Source organism: Podarcis melisellensis (assembly GCF_964234715.1).
Source record: "Podarcis melisellensis genome assembly, chromosome: 5".
Lineage (NCBI taxonomy): Eukaryota > Metazoa > Chordata > Lepidosauria > Squamata > Lacertidae > Podarcis > Podarcis melisellensis.
This window is the reverse complement of record NC_138537.1, coordinates 64,887,667-64,904,976: the sequence shown is the minus strand read 5'-3', so window position 1 is coordinate 64,904,976 and position 17,310 is coordinate 64,887,667. Positions and strand designations below refer to the sequence as shown.

Genomic DNA, 17,310 nt, shown 5'->3' with positions numbered 1-17,310 from the left:
ATGCTTTGTAGAGACTTGCCATGATGGGTATGTGATAATCCTTCTGTCTTAACCATTTTGTTTGCTCTGCATCTCAGAGTAGACCCACTAAGGGGTACGAATAACTTTCATTTCATTTCAATGGGTTTAGTTTGAGTACAACTTACCGGTGTACATGGATACAAAATAATGCCCAATAATAAATAATAATACAAAATAATGGATACAAAATAATGCCCAATAATAAATGCTGGAAATGTAATGAGACTGAAGGATCCTTTTATCACCTTTGGTGGACTTGCCCGAAGATTAAGGCCTTCTGGGAAATGATTTATAATGAAATTAAGAAGGTACTTAAATGTACTTTTCATAAGAAACCAGAGGCATTTCTCCTGGGCATGGTCGGCCAATTGGTGTCAAAGAAGGATAGGACGTTTTTTATGTATGCCACCACAGCAGCAAGGATCCTTTTAGCAAAGTATTGGAAGACACAAGAACTACCCACACTGGAAGAATGGCAGACAAAGGTGATTGACTACATGGGACTGGCGGAGATGACTGGCAGAATCCATGACCAAGAAAAAGAGACGGTGGAAGAAGATTGGAAGAAATTCAAAGTATATCTTAAAAACTGTTGTAAAATTGATGAGTGCTAAAATGTCAAGGGAAAGGAAAATATAGAATTACAGCTGTAATTGATTAAGTATGAGAAGAAGCTTAAAAAGAAAATAAGTAATTAACTAATTGGTGTGAAGGGTTGTTGAAGAAATTTTAAAACAGGGATGCAGAAAAGGGGAGGTAAGGGGAAGCCCGAGAAGCAAGGTTTATTAAGAAGAGGTTTTGAAATTATACATGTTTATATGTTTTTGTTTGTTTATGCGTGTGTTGTTTTGTTTTTAATTTGTGTTGGAAAATTAATTTTAAAAATTTTAAAACAAAACAAAACAAAATAATGATGGCGACGCACACAGGACAAAAATAAATAAATGTAGATATACAAATTATATATCACTAATTTAAAAATAAATCTTCAGGTGCGTTACATTTTTTTTAAAAAATGCAAGGAAGTGCAATGTACATTTCAATGTTTTGTACAGACTTGCCATGATGGGTGTGTGATAATCCTTTTATCATAACCCTTTTGCTTGCTCTGCATCTGTTTCATAATTAACAGTGCAGAAAGACACGTGTTGTATAATTATATAGTAGCTGATGAAAGTGATAATATTCTCTGCAGTTTATTACAAACTAGGTCTTCTTCAGTGTGTATTAGAGATGTGGTTGCTATTGATGAACAGGAGCAGGTAAGCAAAAATCTTTTCTTCCATTTATCTTTTTCATTTCTTTTTTGGTGACATACTTTGGTCTTACATTTTAATAGCTTGCATTTAACAGAGTTACACATCCAGAAATTAAGGCTACTTGCACAAAATCTGCGGGCAAAGAACTGATGCAACCATGGGGGAATCACAAACTGAATAAATGTATACTTACATACAATCCTTATACTGGTTCCTTGTAACTACACTCCTCCCAGCAATGGCTGAATCTGTTTAGGGCTTTAAAGATCAGCACGAACACTTTGAATTGTACTCAGAAATGTACTGGGAGTCAGGGTAGATTCTGTAGGACTGGTTTTATATGGTCTTGGTGGCTTTTCCTAATTACCAATCTGGCTGCTGGATTCTGGGTTAGTTATCATTTCTGAGTCATCTTCAAAAGTACCCCACGTAGAGCCATACCAGTAGTTCAAGCGGGAGATAAGCAGAGCATTTACCACTCTGGAGAGACAGTGCACAGCCAGGTTGTGTTTCAGCTGGTGTAGCAAACAGAGCTGGTATACAGCAGCCCTGGACGCAGAGTAACGTGCACTTCCGTGTACAACTGTGAGTTTAAGTTCTGTGAGCCTTTGTCATAGTGCTTTTTTCGCAAGGAAAATAGGGGCCAGAACTCACCACGAAGTTGTGACAGCAAGTTCTTACTGTTACCTGAGAGGTGCCAAAACCACCTCCATTGTGTTCCTGGCTGGAAGAAAATCACAGATCTTTTAAAAGAACTATTTTAAGAAAGGCTTCCAATCTTTGCTAAGGAGTTTGAAGCAACAGATATTGTTTTACACAGGTCAGCGATGTGGCTGTTTTGGATAGTGGTGTGCTTAAACCAACAGACAACAGAGTCAGAAGAATTCCTAAGGAAACGGCACTTGAATCCCCAAGAATTCATGACTATTGTGAGTTGCTTGTTCAGATGCATTTGAAAACAACAGGCTATTGATAGAAAAAAATAATTTGTACATATTTCTTTTAAGTGATATTCCAAAGCATTTGCTTTTCACAGAAGGATTTCCAGGCCTGCCTGAGTTACCCCAAAGAGGTTTGATGGATTATAATGGATGAATTTAGCAGACCCCAAGGTCAAATGACAGTTTCTGTTTAATGCTTTGTGATGGGACGATGAGCTGCTTGTGCGTAAAATGCAAGTCCCTCAGAGTTTGATCAGGTTTTCAAACCTCTGCCTGTGACGGAGCCCCTCCAGCATGGCTGCGTCAATCACTAGTAGAATCCGAAAGTGGCTGCTTTCGGAATCTTTTCCAACATAAAAGCTCTTTAACGGAAACACGTCGTCTGGCCTCTCGGCGTGACAGTTTCCGGCGAGGTGTGGGTGTCCCTATAGGAGGTCCTGAGACCTCCCCACTGTTTTCGCTGGAAGTGTCTCTGAGCCATCCCTCCGACTCACTTTCCCTTGGAGTTCTTGCTCGCCCTCTACTGGTTCCCTCTTCCGCTGCTACTCCTCTCTCAACCTCAGTGAGCCTTTGCGCCCCCGGCGCTTTAGATGGCAGTTCCCTGACATCCACCTCCCCTCCAGGGCCCCCTTCACCCCCTCCCGTCTCCTCCCCTACTGGCGGTGAGGAGGTAAAACCCCTGAAAGAACCTCCCTCATCTTCCGACGTCGCGAACACTTCCCTCCACTTGTTGCTGTTCCTACTCTCTCGGTAATCTTCGTCATCGGAGTCCACTCCCTCTTCCAACTCCGACTCCGCGAACCCTTCCATTTCCTCTTCCTCATCGGTGGTGCCGAAATACTCCCTCCTAAACCTTGCTATCGGCTGAGGTTTCCTCGGGAACCTTTGGTGGAACGTTTCTGTTAAAACCTCGTCATTGACTTCCTCTGCACTTACCCAGGTGTTTTCTGACTCCGGTTCCCCTTCCCACGCCACCAAATACTCCACCTGATTTCCCTTCCACCTGGAATCGAGGATTTCCGCTACATGGTTGCGGCGTTCCCTCTCTTCCAAGGCTGGTCCCCTGACGTACTCCCCTTCACGTCCCCCCCTGTATGGTGACAGTAACGACCTGTGGAACACTGGGTGCAATTTCATGTGGTTGGGTAATCGGAGTTTGAAAGCTACCGGGTTGACCTGCTGAATGACCTCAAAGGGTCCCAATCTTCTGGGCCTCAATTTCTTACAACCCCCTTTGAACGGCAACCCTTGGGTTGACAACCACACTTGATCCCCCACCCTTATGGTTTCACCTTCCCTTCTGTTCTTGTCTGCCTGCTTCTTATATTGTGCCTTAGCCCTTTCTAAGTTGAGCTGGACCTGATGATGGATCGCTTCCATCTCTTCTACAAAATGTTCAGCCGCTGGGACGCTCCATCTCTCCCCTCCTTCCCCTGGAAATGCCCTGGGGTGACACCCGTAATTAGCCAAAAAGGGACTCATCCCTGTGGACACATTCTCCGCATTATTGTAGGCAAATTCTGCCAACGCCAACTTTTCGACCCAATCGTTCTCTCTGTCATTGACATAACACCTCAGATATTGTTGAAGAATGCCATTTGCTCTTTCCGCCTGCCCGTTGGTTTCAGGGTGCCGGGCAGTTGAAAAATTGACTTCCACGTGCAGCAAGCTCATGAGCTTCCTCCAGAACCTGGAAGTAAATTGTTTGCCGCGATCTGAGATCACCCTCAAGGGAGCCCCGTGCAACCTAAAGATGTGTTCTACAAACAACTTCGCTGTTTCTTCCGCTGTGACTGCATGTGAGCATGCTACAAAGTGGCACATCTTAGTTAACAGGTCTACTACTACCATGATGGCTGTTTTCCCCTTGGACTTTGGCAGATCCGTCATAAAATCTATTGATATCGCTTCCCAAGGCCGTTCTGGTGTGGGTAATGGTTCTAATAACCCTGCCGGCGCCCTTCTTTCCCCTTTGGCTCGCTGACATTGGTCACACCCTCTTACATACTCCCTTACATCTTCCCTCACCTTAGGCCACCAAAATTCCCTGGTAACCAACCACATGGTCTTGTGTTGTCCAAAATGTCCCGCCGTGGGGCTATCATGCAACTGCTTGAGTACTCTCCCCCTCAATTCACCTTCGGGTATATACAGTGCCCCTTTGTAATACAATGCCCCATTTCTTTCCTCAAAACCTCCGGGACTCTCGCCCTCCCCCCTGAGACCTCTGAGCTTATCCTGGGCATATTCATCATTTTCCGTTTCCTCTACCAGTTCTCGTTGCCCCACCAGCGCCGCCCCACACACCCAGCGGTCCTCAGGGATGACATGTCTCTCTTCGATCACCCCCTCCCCTTCCCAATACTCTGGTTTGCGTGAGAGCGCGTCCGCCCTGACGTTTTCTGGGCCTGGCACATAACAAATTTCAAAGTTGAATTTGGAGAATTCCTGTGCCCATCTCACTTGTCGTTGGTTGAGCACTCGAGCTGTTCTCCAATACTCTAAATTCTTGTGGTCGGTGCACACTTGCACCTTGTGTTGTGCCCCAATTAATAAATGTCTCCACCTCCGGAATGCTTCGTGAATGGCAAGTAGTTCCCTGTCATACACCGTGTAATTCCTCTCGGATTTATTCAGCTTCCGCGAGAAGAAGGCACACGGTCTCCACTCCGACGCACTCCTCCCCGGTTGAAGAAGGACCGCCCCTACCGCCCGGTCGGATGCATCGGTTTCCACTCTCATGGGTTTTCGTAAATCCACATGCAGAAGTTGTTCTTCCGAGGCGAAAGCCCTTTTCAGTTCTTCAAAGGCTCGATCCGCCTCTACCGTCCAAACAAATTTCTTCTTGCTGCTGAGGCAGTCGGTGATGGGCGCCGTCAAGTGGGCAAAGTTCTTGATGAACTTCCGATAAAAGTTCCCAAACCCCAAGAATCTTTGCACGTCCTTCTTGGTCTTCGGTGTCTTCCATTCCAGTACCGCTTGGACCTTGCCTGGATCCATGGCCAATCCCTTGTCTGACAAGCGGTACCCCAGGAATTCCACCTCCTTGGTATGAAACTGGCACTTCTCCAGTTTCACCCACAGCTGGTTGGCTTGCAGCCTGCCCAACACTTCTCGAACGTCCCTCACATGCTGTTCCTCATCTTCCGAATACACCAACACGTCGTCTAAAAAGGCCACACAATTCTTGTAGAGCAAAGGTCCCAGAACGTGGTTTATAAAAGCTTGAAAACACGCGGAGCCCCCTTGTAGACCGAAGGGCATAACGAGGTATTCAAAGGCTCCCAAAGGGGTAAACATGGTGGTCTTCCATTCATCTCCCTTCCTTATGCGTATCAGATTGTACGCCCCCCGCAGGTCCAGCTTTGTAAAAATCTTTCCCTTCCTTACTCTGGTCAAAATGTCATCAATTCGGGGCATAGGGAAAGCCAGGGGTTCCGACACTGCATTGAGGGCCCTAAAGTCACACACCAGTCTCGGTTTGTCTGTGTTCTTTTTGTCCACAAAAAACACTGGGCTGCCCCCCACCGCTCGGGACTCTCTGATGAAACCTCGCTTCAGGTTTTTGTCAATGAACTCCCTCAGCTCCTGCATCTCCCTGTCTGACATGGCGTACAGCTTGCCTACTGGGAGTTGGGCCCCAGGGAGTAGGTTGATTTGACAGTCAAAGGGTCTATGCGGTGGCAGTTTGTCTGCTTCCCTTTCGCTGAATACGTTGCTCAGATCTGCGTATTGCGGGGGCACCTTCCCTTTGTCCATTACTTCCATCCCGGCTAGGGTGACTCTGTCTCCTCCCGAAACCTTCCCCTCCTTGCAGTGTTCTAGGCAATGCGCTGACCCAAAGGAGACCACCCTCTGATGCCAGCCCACTAGCGGATCGTGTAGCGCCAGCCAGCTCATCCCCAAAATGATGGGCGCTCCTCCCAGGATGGCCACATTAAACGCTATCTGTTCGGTGTGCCTTGCCACCCTCATTATCATCGGGACAGTCTGTTGGCTAACTTCTCCCCCCAACAGCTCTCTGCCGTCAATCGTAGTCACCTGCAAGGGGTTACTTAAAGGGATGGTCTGTATCTGATGCTCAGCTGCAAACTCCTTACTCATGAAATTACAGGAGCTGCCTGAATCCAAAAGCGCCTTGATCTTTAGTGGGTGTCCGTTTGGCAGTTCTAGTAACACCTCTATCACTAAAGCGGGTCTGGGAGGTTCCGGCGTGGGCACTTTCACTGCTCTTTGGCCTGGCTGCTGTGCCCCGACGGTGGCAGCCAGGCGTTGGCTTTTACTTGCTCCTTGCCTTCCTCTTCCTTTCCCCCAACAGCTCCTGCCATCCCTTGCCATTCCTTTCTTTGTGGGCAGACTCTGGCAAAGTGCCCTGGCTGTTGGCAGAGATAACATCTCTTGGCGCTCTTTCCCTCCTTCTTCCGCCCTTCACTGGGATTTGAAACTGCGCGCGCCCGCGCTGTTCCAACTTCCATCGGCTCTGCCGGCGGGAAAGGTGGCTCTGGAATGTCTGGAATGCGGAACTCCCTCCAACGGTCTCCTTTCCCTTCCCGCTTTTCCAAAGCCCTCGCCTCCTGGCGCGCTCCTATGGACAGCGCAGATTTGGTTAACTGATCCATAGACTCCGCCCTGGGCCCCCGGGAAAGCTCATCTTTGACGGTTGAAGAAAGCCCCTCTTCGAAAAGCATTTGGATGGGCTCCGCCGATAGGTCCCACCCCAATTTATGAATCAGCATAGTAAATTCAGTCCAGTACTCACGGACAGATCTGCTTCCTTGCTGGCAAGCCATTAACTGCCTTCGCACCACCCCCTGCTCAATATCGCTGGAAAACATCAGGTCCATGGCACGAAAAAACTTCCTCGTGTCCTTTAGGATCTCATTATTCGCTGCCATCAGGGGTCTAACCCAATCTTTCGCCCCGGATTCGAGATGGCCAATCACAAAAGCCACTCGCGATTCCTCGTCGGGGAAGTCATCAAACTGCAAGTTTAGAGCGTATTGCATCTCTGTTCTAAAGGCATGATAGTTCCTGGGATCCCCCCCGAATTTCTGCACCAATCCTGGTACCTTTCTGGCGAGCGGGGTGGTTTTCTCCTTTCCCTTTTCTGCATCCTGAGCCCTCCTCTCCTCAAGCCTCGCCGTTTGCAGCGCCAACTGGATCTCCAACGCCCTGTACCTTTCTTCCAGGCTTGGACCCCCTCCAGCTGCTCCTGCTCCTCCGGTTCCGGCTGGGTTGCTCATGATGCTTCTCCCTGCACAAGCTGGCTTTCGGTGACTTTCGGATTGCTGTGATGGGACGATGAGCTGCTTGTGCGTAAAATGCAAGTCCCTCAGAGTTTGATCAGGTTTTCAAACCTCTGCCTGTGACGGAGCCCCTCCAGCATGGCTGCGTCAATCACTAGTAGAATCCGAAAGTGGCTGCTTTCGGAATCTTTTCCAACATAAAAGCTCTTTAACGGAAACACGTCGTCTGGCCTCTCGGCGTGACAGTTTCCGGCGAGGTGTGGGTGTCCCTATAGGAGGTCCTGAGACCTCCCCACTGTTTTCGCTGGAAGTGTCTCTGAGCCATCCCTCCGACTCACTTTCCCTTGGAGTTCTTGCTCGCCCTCTACTGGTTCCCTCTTCCGCTGCTACTCCTCTCTCAACCTCAGTGAGCCTTTGCGCCCCCGGCGCTTTAGATGGCAGTTCCCTGACATGCTTAAAACATTGTTTGCCGATAGCTCCTCCTGGTTGCTTCTGTTCATTACAGCCAACAGGGGAGGAAGGCAGGATCCATGTAGCACATCTAGATTTAGAATAAAGGTCTCAATTTGCTGAGAATTTCTTTGTTCTTGCAGAATGAAATAATCTAATATTGGGGATACCCCAGTGAAGAGCATGAAATCCTGACAGAGGATGGCTACTACTTGCAAGCAAACAGAATTCCTTATGGAATGCACAGTTCTGGGAAGACAGGTATTTTTTATAGGAATGCACATCGCCCGGAGAAAACAAATATTTGCTTAAAATCTCAGAATTAACTAGCTCAGTTAAGTGAAGTTCACTAAATTAGTTCAAAAATCTTTTAACTACACCTGACAGTAGTTGCCATAATTGCTGGATGAACTGAATGTGAATTAACTTCATTTGGGGGTAATATTTTTCAAAAAAATTCTAATTCATATTCAAGTCCATTCTCTTTTATGCTTTAGACTCTTTGGACTTTAAGGTTCGGAATGATTGAAGACAATAAGACATATCCTACTGTGTGGGTTTTGATGTGATCTTAAGTCTTCTTACCTATATTTTATATGGCAGCACAGCAGCTTATAACATCTGAAAGCTAAGTGAAATTGTCAAGGATAATTTGAATTGAACTCTGAACCAAATATTAACTAAACTACTTCATTTTGCAATTGGACAAACGTTTCTTTCTGGTAATGTTGAACTTTAACTAGAATTAGTTCATTTTCCAGAAAGACATTTGAAGCTCTTTTGTCTATGTCTCTGTGTGATGTTGAGTAAGAATTAAGTGCTTGGATTAAGCTTTTGTGGGTGCATAAATGGTGATTTAATTCAGAAATTCTGCCCAATTTCTCCTATCTGAGCTCAGCTAAACACCTTTGTCTTTCCCTACCTTATTTCTGAGCCATTCACAATGAGGTGGCATGGACTAAATGATTTATTTACGCCATTGAGTCAGGCCCTGCTCAAGACATTTCGCTGCTTTATGAAAAGGCCAACAGCCCTCTCCAATCCATTCCATGTACAGAAGCCATTCAGATAAGCCAAGGGACAACATCATTCATTTATCTTAGGATATAAGGGTTGGAAACAGCAGGGCATGTAACATGGTAATTATGAAGCTCTGTCTTCCGACTTCCCACTCCAAATCCTCTGCTACCTGAAGCAACTGCCTCATTCTGCATATCAATAGGGCCAGCCAAACTATTGTTAAATAGTGCCAAAAGGTGGGACAGCCATGGCACATCACCTAGTTAGAAGCAATTATCTCTGTCATATACATAATTGTATCTATTCTGGACTAGAGAAGATCATCACAACACACAATGTTAATGAAGTGAACAGAAATTATCTAAAAGGTAGATTGTCTACAATATTATCTAATGCCCTTTTTCTTGTTTCCCCCCAGGTCCTAGGCCAGTTGTTTTACTGGTACATGGTGTTTTGAGTGAAGGTAGGATCTGGATTGCAAATCTTCCCAACAATAGCCTGGGATTTGCTCTAGCAGATGCTGGCTATGATGTTTGGATAATAAATACTAGAGGGACCAGCTGGTCTAGAAGACACAAGACTCTGTCAATTGACCAAGAAGAATTTTGGAATTTCAGGTATAAAGCACAACTTGTAGCTTGGATAGTTTAGATAATTGTAATAATTACTGTCTCTGCAGTATAACTGATACCAACATATCTTTTTTCCTTCTGTTGAGTCAGAAGTGCTTCAGTCCTGGAAAGACTTCCCAAAGATGGGACATGGTGGACTATGGTTCCTTTTCTTATTATTTTTAGAGCCTACATCAACATGACAAAATGCATGACTTAATATTCATGCAGGCTGAATTTGTGGAGCTCTGAGATGTAGCTAAGGATAATAGCTAGGACTGTGCATTCACTCTGGATGAATCCCAGATCCTGAACTGAATCGGGCTAATCCGGGATTTGCTGGGAATGTGTAGATGAAGCTCTAGATTGCCTGGGTCTGTGTTCACCTGGAGCAATACAAAGATGTCAATGGGGCAGTGGTGGGTGGACAACCACACTTTTAACTCACTTAACATTCTCTTTCAAGGCACAAACCCTTTTAGGAATGGGAGATCACAGCCCAAATCACCCCAATTCACCTCATTATTTGGGGCAGAGTCCATACACACCTCTAATAGTGTGCGCTACGAATGCAACATGAAGCTAAGGGAAGAAAACTTCACTTGCATTTTGTTCGTGTAATGTCTTACAGCTTCCATGAAATTGTGATATATGATATTCCAGCAACAATAAATTTCATCCTGCAGAAAACCAAGCAAGAAGGGTTGTATTTTCTCAGCGTGTCTCAGGGTGGGACACTTGGTAAGTAATATGACACAAATGGAATCCATTTACTGCCTGAGCCCTTAATTTTTTTTTTAATAGATATTTATTGGGGTTTTTAGAAAAGAAATACAATAATAATAAACAGTGTTGCTTTGTTTTTACAAAATTTCATAACATCCTTAGACTTCCTCACGTCTCCCGCTCCCACTTGCATCATTAATAAATTTTTGTCAAGCAAATTATCATCTTATTTCCAAATTTATAACCACTTATTTAAATACAATGAAAAAAAATTCTCCTATAAATTTTGTTTCTCTTAATCTCTCTTATCATCAAATTCTGATCCATTTTAGTGATGGCCAATTATTTATAACCAAGCATCCTTCTTAACATTCCACTAAATCACAATGTTTTTGTAAATAAATCTTGAATTTCTTCCAATCTTCTTCAATCCTTTCTTCTCCCAGGTCTCGGATTCTGCCAGTCATCTCCGCCAATTGCATATAGTCCATCAGTTGCATCTGCCATTCTTCCAGTGTGGGTAGATCTTGAGTTTTCCAGTTCTTAGCGAGTAGTATCCTTGCTGCTGTTGTTGCATACATGAAAAATGTTCTATCTTTCTTTAACCCCTTCTGGTCGACAATGCCCAGAAGAAAGGCCTCTGGTTTCTTGGTGAAGGTATACTTAAATACCTTTTTCAACTCATTATATATCATTTCCCAGAAGGCCTTCACTTTAGGGCAAGTCCACCAGAGGTGGAAGAATGTTCCTTCATTTTCTTTACATTTCCAACATTTATTATCAGACAAATGGTATATTTTGGCAAGTTTAACTGGGGTCATGTACCATCTGTATATCATTTTCATTACATTTTCTTTCAAAGCATTACATGCAGTAAAGTTCAACCCAGTGGTCCACAACCTTTCCCAGTCCTCAAACATAATGTTATGCCCAATGTCCTGTGCCCATTTTATCATAGCCGACTTAACCATTTCATCTTGTGTATTCCATTTCAACAGCAAGTTATACATTCTTGAAAGTACCTTGGTCTTAGGTTCTAGCAATTCTGTTTCCAACTTCGATTTCTCCACCTGGAACCCTAGCTTCTTGTCACTTTTAAAAATTTCTTTAATCTGAGCGTAGTGTAACCAGTCTCGCAATTTATCCTTCATTTTCTCCATACTCTGCAATTTCCAATTATCTCCGTCTTTTTCTAACAGTTCCCAATATTTTGGCCAATAGGCTTCCATATTGGGTCTTTTCCAGGCCTTAGCTTCCAAAGGTGAGAGCCACCTTGGAGTTTTATTTTCCAGTAAGTCTTTATATTTTGTCCAGACATTAAACACTGCTTTTCTGACAATATGGTTCTTAAAGGCCTTATTGATCTTAACCTTATCATACCACAAGTATGCATGCCAACCAAAAGCATTATTGTAACCTTCCAGGTCTAACACATCAGTGTCTTCGAGAAGTAGCCAATCTTTTAGCCAGCAGAAAGCTGCGGCTTCATAGTACAGCCTTAAGTCTGGCAGGGCAAAGCCCCCTCTTTCCTTCACATCTGTTAATATCTTAAACTTGATTCTGGGCTTTTTGCCCTGCCAGACAAATTTAGAAATATCTCTCTGCCACCTCCGGAAACACTCCATTTTGTCCACAATTTGCAATGTTTGGAACAAAAACAACATCTTTGGCAATACATTCATCTTAATAGCAGCAATTCGGCCTAACAAAGAAAGCTTCAGTTTTGCCCAGCTATCCAAGTCTCTCTTAATTTCAGACCAGCATTTTTCATAATTATCCTTAAATCATAATTATCCTTAAATTTTAAAACCTTCTTACAATCCAAAATTCACATCACAGATATAGTTCCGATCTAATAAATCAGACTGAAAGAACAAACAGCAACTGAAGTGCTGTTTTTGGTGTTGGTTTTGAGGTCTCTGGTTTTGAGGCCTCTCCAAACTAGTGGCAGACAAGTATATAGGAAGATAGAGAGCTGTAGTACCAAGTCAGACGTTTGGTCCCTCCAGCTCAGCATTGTCAACACTTACTGGCAACAGCTTTCCTGGGTATCCGAAGGGAGTCTTTCTCAGCCCTACCTTGAGACACCTGGATTGAGCACACATGAATGTGCTCTTCCACTAGGATAAGACCATTCCCCAGTATGAGAGACCCAAAGATTCAGTTTGCATATTGGCTCTGGTATATCTGGAAAAGCTGCTGAATTCTGGAATTCTTTCTCTTTGGCAGGTTTAATTGCCTTTTCACTCAGGCCACAGGTTGCTCAGAAAGTCAAGCTCTTCATGGCTTTGGCTCCTTCCTACACATTTGTGGACACCAGTGGACCTGTTGTGCTATTTTTCAATCTTCCTGATGAATTTATCAGAGTAGGTATTTCTCATAGGTTTTTATTGTGTGTATAATCAGCTCAGTGCTATGGGCACTTCATTCCTCAAGCTTGGGGGGGAGGGTCGTGCAAGATGTTATGTATGTTCCTTGGTGTCTCCTGCTCTGAGCTTGAGTCTGCATCACCATGCAGGCCAGACGTTTGAGGTCTGCATTGTGATTCACTGCCTGGCACAAAACAGCCAACCATGCACTAGGGGGTGGGGGGAGCAGAAGTGTACATAAATCAGACCCATTTCCATGTTTTACCCAGTCTGTTGCCGAAGCCTCAATAAAATCTTTAAGTTGAATCACTGCCTTGGGTCTTGCATGAATAATTGGTACTTCCTTAGGAAATTAATCCTAAAGAGACTCACCAAGATCTCTCTGTGTGTTTATTTTACAGCTCATATGGGGGAAGAAAGAATTTGTTGTTCTTAATAATAAACTGAAAAAACTGAGTGCCAAGCTGTGCAGTTATCCTGTAATAGATCAATTTTGTATCCAATGTATTTTCCTAATCGCTGGATGCAATCTAAATAACTTAAACGTGGTATGTTGCTAAAAGATTGACAAAACAGCAATATATTTTATTCTAATAGATAAAGATAATTTAACCATGCAATCCAAAGCATGACTATTGAGTAACTAATATGATGGAGTTCAATAGTACATGCTTCAAGGTTATGCATGTATAGGATTGGAGCCTTAAATGTGCAATTGAGTGACCAGGTCTGTACATGTTTCAGCTAGAATTGAGAGGAATTGAGAAGAATCTTTGTGGAAGAGACCCTAGTACATTACCTAATGGATAAACTATATGGTTTTTGTTGTTCTCTCTCATTTTTCTTGTTTTGAGTGCAGTAAAATAACAAGACTGTACAATGGTGATGGTATAAAATCAAGCCAAATTTTTATTGACAGCAGCAGACAGGGTAAGAGTTGGAATGGCCTTGGGTCCCAGTATCAGTTCATCATTGCACAAGCACCATATTGATGGAATGGGTCTGCTGGGTTTAGACCACCCCAAACCTGTTTGGTTGGAGTCAGCCCATGTTTAACTTTGCTGGGGTGAAAGCCCAACAAACAAGGCCTCACTGGGCAACCATGGCACAGATTCCTACCAGGCTGATACCTAATACTGAGCTTGCAGGTGGCTGTGGTTAATTATTCCCTCAGGACACCCCTATATTGTGTTGACCCTGCTGAATTCCATTTCTACCCTCATACAAACAGAAGTAGAACAGAACAGAACAGAACAGTGAAGAGTAGGAAGAAGAGGAGGAGGAAACTCACAATCACATCTTTCCTGAGATGGATGTTTTCCTATGTAATATCCCTTTCCCTTTCTCAAGGTATATGTATGTTGTATTGCTCTGATGCTGGTGATATTTTTATAGTGCAATTCATCTCTCTCCTTCCTCAGTATAATTAGAGATGATTCTAAAAAATATTTATATTCTTATTATTTTCCTCCAATCCAGAGTCGAGCAGATGTGTATACTGGAATTCTTCCAGATTTTACTTCTGTAAAAAACATGATCCACTTGGTCCAGGTGGGGTTTAATGCATATTTTTCCTTATTTCAAAATTCAGAGCTCATTTGATGTACAAATGAATGTTTGTTGTGTGTGAATATATAAGGGTTTTCTTTTTTTTAATTTACAGAAGGTAACAGGAAAGTTACAGTAAATGAAAAACAATATAGCAATAAATGGTATATGACAAGCTACCACTCACAGGAGCTTTTTTGCCCTGAGTTATTGCTGGTGTAGTTGCCCGGTTACATGTGATATATGATATATAAGTGTCTACAGATGTAGAAATTGGCAATAATAACATGCAAATGAAAGCAAAAGTAAATATCCTTAAATAGGGTCTTGCACAAGAAGAAATAAAGAGAAACTTTTCTATTTCGTTGTCTAAAGAGTAGTTCTTAAACTTCAAACCTAAAGTGATTTTTTATTCATTATATTTGAAGTGATCATTAATTTGAATTTGCACACTGCAATTTCTCATTACCTTACACAGTTTGGCTATTACTAGGATAATGAACATTAAGGATTGATTTTTGAAATGATTTTATACAAGTTCCAAAATCATTTTCTTATTCATTTGTGATGTATGCAAAATGTTGGTAAAAACAGATTGTATTTTTTAAAAAACCAGATAAATATGAAAATGTTTCCAGATAAAACAATAATATATTCTTACGAAACCACGCACAAATTTGTGAAAACAATCTAGTAATCCATCATAGACTGCCTTGATTGGTTGTGCTCTTTATGTGTACAAAGAAATTCACGACAAAATAGTTAACTTATATTTTGATTGCTTGAAATTTATAGAAGGATCTTTGTTGACTATATAATCATATTATACCATATTTGCCAATGCAAGTAGATAAATAGGTACCTCAGTGGCAGGAAGGTAAACGGCGTTTTTGTGCGCTCTGGCACTCGTCACGGTCCTCAGTGCACCAGTAGCAGTTTAGTCATCCTGGCCACATGATCCGGAAAACTGTCTGTGGACAAACACCGGCTCCCTCGGCCTGAAAGCGAGATGAATGCCGCAACCCCATAGTCACCTTTGACTGAACTTAACCATCCAGGGGTCCTTTACCTTTTCTACCTTTACCATACCACATTATTATTATTATTATATTATTATTATTATTATTATTATTATTATTATTATTATTATTATTAATTATTATTATTATTATTATTATTATTATTATTATTATTATTATTATGTAGGCATTGGGGACAGGGTTCTGACAATTCATATTGCCAATTTTTAATCTATGTGTACTTTATAAATATACCACCATTAAAAATTTGAAAATTCAGTACTTTCTCCCTTCTTTTATAGGTTTTTAAATCAAAAGAACTGAAATATTTCGACTATGGCAGTAAGAACAAAGCTATATACAACACGGTAATTATAAGGCTTGTTGTGATTGGGATTTGTCATAGATTTCAATGTGTTTAAGCTGCATATTTATTTAGGATTAACTCTCATTGAACTTAATGGGTCACAAAAAAAGATGAAGAAAAGGTTTAGGAATAAACCCTGCACAAATTTATGACAGATTTGTTAATACGTTAGGAAAGAAAAGTTGAAACGAATGCTCATGGAACCATTTCCCCATAATTTTGATGACACTGCATATGAACCATCAGATTGGTGGATGAAACCCATTTTAATCATTCTGATATTTTCATCCACAGACCACTCCTCCAATCTATCAAATCAAAGACATGGTTGTGCCAACTGCAGTGTGGTATGGTGGACATGATATTATAGAAAACAGAAAGGACATTCAGCTGTTGCTTCCTCGAATCTCTAATTTGGTTTTCCATAAGTATATTCCTGAATGGCAGCATGGCGATTTTGTATGGGGTTTGGATGCTCCAAAGAAATTATTCCCTGATATATTTAAGCTGATGCTCAAGTACAAATAAAATGTTACAAAAGTCATATATACTGCATATATTCCATTAGGACTTATGACAACCCATGTTGGAGGTGTCATTTTTGGTGATTTTCCTTAAAAATACCTTAGCTATCTATGTGAATTTGCGAAAAAAAGCTCAACAACTTTTCTGTCTGGATTTTCACTGTTGGAAATATGCCAGCCCTAATTCCATGTGACTGTAGATGCTGCAATACATCTGTATAACATGTATATATGATCAATTTGTTAACTGAGTTTTGTTTCTATTACTTATTGCTTGCCATCAAATTAAATCTACCTGTTTGCACTGACACAATTGATGGTAGAATTGCTTGATCATGCATTGCAAAAGCACATTTCTCTCTGCAAAGGCCTCATCTTTTAGTCACAAAAGAGATATTACCTGTTCTCATTTGACGGAGATCCTTGTAGATTAGAGGTCTTAACCTTTGAGCGGAGGGGATCATAGGCCCTTTTGAGAATCTGATGGAAGAAATGACTCCCCCTTGCAGAATTCTTCTCACAAAGACAATTTTCTATGGCACAAGAAGGAAATAAGATAAGATTTTTACATGCATCCCACAGGCATCTGTTTGGCCACTGTCAGAACAGGATGATGAACGAGATGGGCCACTGTCAGGGACTTGGCAGATGAGGAGGAGTGGTGGGAACTGCCAGTGTAAGTGGCTTACAGAGAGGGAGAAGAGGAAAGGAGTATGAAACCAAGACCATGGTGATCTGAAACTGAACACACCCCAGAAGAAGAAAGGAGCTTGGAAATAATGGGTGATGAAGAAGGAGTGAGATAGCAGGTGCTCCAGCCCTGAACAGAGACAGGGGTCAGATGTATTAGAAACCGTACAGCAGGCAAGTGGCATGGTGTCTCTGGAGAGTACACTAGAGCCCCCTCCTTCCCCCAGGCGTGGCCTTTGGGTCTCAAAGCAGAAAGCTAAACAGACACAAAGGGATTTCCTTAGAAGCCACCGTAGATGGCAGGAGGAGTCTGAGGACTATGAGGTAGAAGGAAGGAGCATCATTTTGAGCAACGTTGGTTTCATTGGTTGAAATAATTTTTGGTGCCTGGTTTATGGGCCCCCTGAAGTTCACACATGGAAGCCTAGGGGTCAATGGACCCCAGATCAAGAACCCTGCTGTGGATCATTGTCCTGACAAAGAGATCATGATGCCAGAGGTAGGAGAATGTACACCATT

At 42.6% G+C, this 17,310-nt stretch overlaps 1 pseudogene across 1 annotated transcript; it reads left to right on the top strand.

Moving 5' to 3' along the window:
• The first annotated feature begins 1,186 nt into the window (after positions 1-1,186).
• On the top strand, positions 1,187-16,414 carry LOC309370841 (lysosomal acid lipase/cholesteryl ester hydrolase-like; annotated as a pseudogene). The gene is made up of 10 exons (XR_014173483.1): positions 1,187-1,283; positions 2,101-2,209; positions 8,061-8,178; positions 9,356-9,554; positions 10,180-10,289; positions 12,504-12,640; positions 13,045-13,191; positions 14,123-14,194; positions 15,513-15,578; positions 15,872-16,414. The product of XR_014173483.1 is annotated as a lysosomal acid lipase/cholesteryl ester hydrolase-like (transcript).
• The last annotated feature ends 896 nt before the right edge of the window (positions 16,415-17,310 follow it).